Source organism: Carassius gibelio, chromosome A19, assembly GCF_023724105.1.
Source record: "Carassius gibelio isolate Cgi1373 ecotype wild population from Czech Republic chromosome A19, carGib1.2-hapl.c, whole genome shotgun sequence".
NCBI classification, from domain to species: Eukaryota; Metazoa; Chordata; class Actinopteri; order Cypriniformes; family Cyprinidae; genus Carassius; species Carassius gibelio.
Genome location: NC_068389.1, coordinates 24,703,704 through 24,706,777, shown reverse-complemented (window position 1 = coordinate 24,706,777; position 3,074 = coordinate 24,703,704). Strand labels below are relative to the sequence as shown.

Below are 3,074 nucleotides of genomic sequence, written 5' to 3'. Positions count from 1 at the left end.
GCAGGACTTTGAGACCAATGGGAGACCATCTATATATATATATATATATATATATATTTTTTTTTATGAAATAAAATATATTTTATGATATTTACAATATTTCAGTTGCACTACATTTGAACAATAACTTTTTTTTTTAACAGTTGGACAAAAACAGGTGTTAAATGAGTATACAGATTACATTTACAGTAATTTTATACAACATACATTTTATGAAAAATAAGAGACAGATAATCTGTGAAAAAAAATCAAGCTCCTCTGGCTCCTCCCAGTGGTCCTATTGCCATTTGCAGAAATACATCACTCCCGGTAAAAACCCAAAACAACCAATCAGAGCTGCGGTCCGTAACTTTGTTTGTGTTCAAAATGTAGAAAAATGTATATAATAAGCGAGTACACCATGAATCTATTTTCCAAACCGTGTTTTTGGCTTGTCCTGAATCACTAGGGCGCACCTATAATAAGGGTTTATATTCGGACTATTTTAGATTGCTTCGGGGGTACCGCGGCGGACTAACCCAGTACCTTTGTGATTCTTCATAGACATAAACAGAGAGAAGTAGTTCCGGCTACGATGTTCTTCCGCAAGACGCAAGCAGTTCTGTTTATTAACCGCTAGAGCGTCAAAAGTTCCCTACCGCAGCTTAAGATAGTCAATCTGCTTATTTTATACAAATCTCACCTGTTACACATTCTGGAGAGGTTGAGCAACTGCCCCCTCTCTCTGCCAGTGACGTCACAGCCTGCCTTTCCTACAGACTAGTTAGGACATAAAGAATCAGTTATGAATTAAAAGAATAAAATTTGATAAAGTATTTTAAGATATTCGTTGCAAAACAAATATGATTTATTGTGAAATGATAATTTTACTCCGCGAGCAGCTCGTAGACAAACAAAAGACAGCAGAAACCAATAATATTGTTACGTCTTATTTAGCAGACGCTTTTATCCAAAGTGACAATTAGGAGAGCATTTAACACACTGAATCCGGCGCGACGTGACGAGGTCCATACGGGTTCAATAGGTTAAATCATAACATGAAAACTTTATCGCGCGATTCGTGTCATCGCGACATACTGTAACATACTTACAGTGTGTGTTTGAAAAAAGGATGTAATCGTCCTTTGCTTTTTTCTGGGGTGCATTTTATCCCAGACGGCCTAATAGCAAAGTGAACAAACGAACGAACGAAAATTCAGAAGAGCAACAAGAGATTTGAAGCTCATAGCAGACGCGCCCACGAGATGATTCGCTCTGTGATTGGCTGAATGTTACTTCACTCAAATCTAAGTAACAAATCAGAGAACACTACAGGAAATATTCACGCTGGATCCTAAAAAAAATAAAATAAAAAATTAGCAGGGGTCAGAATCACCTGTTTCTAAAAGTGCGGGGGACGTGTCCCCCCCGTCCCCCCCGGTTGCTACGCCCCTGTATATATATATATATATATATATATATATATATATATAGATTACATCTAGGGACAAAAGAAAGGATATGATGTTCAGAACATGGTAACTACAGTAATTATCAAAGAGGGGAAGAGATGCACCCCGTTTGGCCAGGGGTGTTTTTACACCACAGACAAGGTTTGAGAAGTAAAGGAAACTGATATAACTAGACCAGTTGGGGTTGCCAGTGGGGGGACTAGTTCACCACAGATGTCCGGTAAGAGACATAAAGATGCAGGTTAAGTCTTTGATGCATTTATTTTCTTCACAACAATTCACAAATGTTGCAGACATTACATTGGTGTTGTTTCCATCTGGGTGTGGTCTTTAACAAAAGATATAACAAATTAGTATAAACAAATCAATAAAGTAGGTAAATTCATACAAATAAGGTAGCAATATACACTTAAAAGAACAACCTACATAAGAATGTGTGATGACAACCAGTAATTGCATTTAAAGTACCTTAAAGAATGAATATCAACTAAAATTCAGAAGGGTCACAGCTATCAAAAGCTGAAGTACATAAATAAACTTACTTGGTTCATCTAACATACGCACACAACACCAACACTTGAGAAAGCCTCGAGTACATTTGCTTTCACCTACTCGGTGCAGGCTATTTCTACCAAACACTAATCATTGCCACCTGCTGGAAATGGGCGGAGCGTAGTGTCTTTAGGTTGCTGCGATGACATCACATTCAAACACTGGCTGATCACCAGAAAACTTCAAAATAAAAGCTTGTTTACAGCGGGCCTTTTTAACAAGAAGGAAAAAATCATTATGAAAATATAATTATATTTTCCTTAAAATGTTCTTCCTAACTTCAGGCCTTATTATTATGTCATATATAACTGTGATGTTCTGTAAAACCACAAACTTTAAAACACAAGTCCATATCAGCAACAAAAATATATCTTGACTCCATATAGTGGTTATTTTGGAAAAAATCCCAGGTATTTTGAGCAGTAGGATTATATATAGGCCTATATAAAAAAGTGCTCATATAAAATTAAATTAGCCTATATAAAATTGCAGACATCTATCATTCAGTACTTTTTTACTTAAGTACATAACAAATTGAGTACTTTTGTACTTTCACTTGAGTAAAATTGAAAAAGGAGTACTTTTACTTTTACTGGAGTAATATTTTATTATACGTATCTGTACTTTTACTCAAGTTTATTTATTTAATTTGAACTTTTTATTTATCAAAGAATCCTGAAAAAAGTATCACAGATTTCAAAATAATATTTGGTAGCACAACTATTAATAGTTCTAATAATAAATCATCATATTTTCATGATTTCTAAAGATCATGTGACACTGAAGACTGGAGGAATGGTGCTGAAAATACAGCAATTAGATTATATTTTAAAGGATATTAAAATAGAAACCATTATTTTATATATTTTATTTTGATAATTTAGAATTATTACTGAAATACAACCTTTTTTGTTTCAAACAGTTCATTGAACAATAATAAATGAAGTACCTGAAGCTGAAAATGAAGTAAATGTATAATAATTAGCAAAGATGATTAATTTAGCGCTGTAAACGCGCGTGTGAGGGGCGGATACGCGCCGCGGAGCGTCAGACGCGCGTGAGGACCAAACA

The 3,074-nt window shown here is 34.9% G+C and overlaps 1 long non-coding RNA gene across 1 annotated transcript; it reads right to left on the bottom strand.

Moving 5' to 3' along the window:
* Window positions 1–1,693: 1,693 nt before the first annotated feature.
* LOC127934854 (uncharacterized) lies at window positions 1,694–2,202 on the bottom strand. The gene is made up of 2 exons (XR_008147922.1): window positions 1,994–2,202; window positions 1,694–1,779 (listed from the first exon to the last, which is right to left on the bottom strand). It is a non-coding gene; the product is annotated as an uncharacterized LOC127934854 (long non-coding RNA).
* Between the last annotated feature and the right edge of the window lie 872 nt (window positions 2,203–3,074).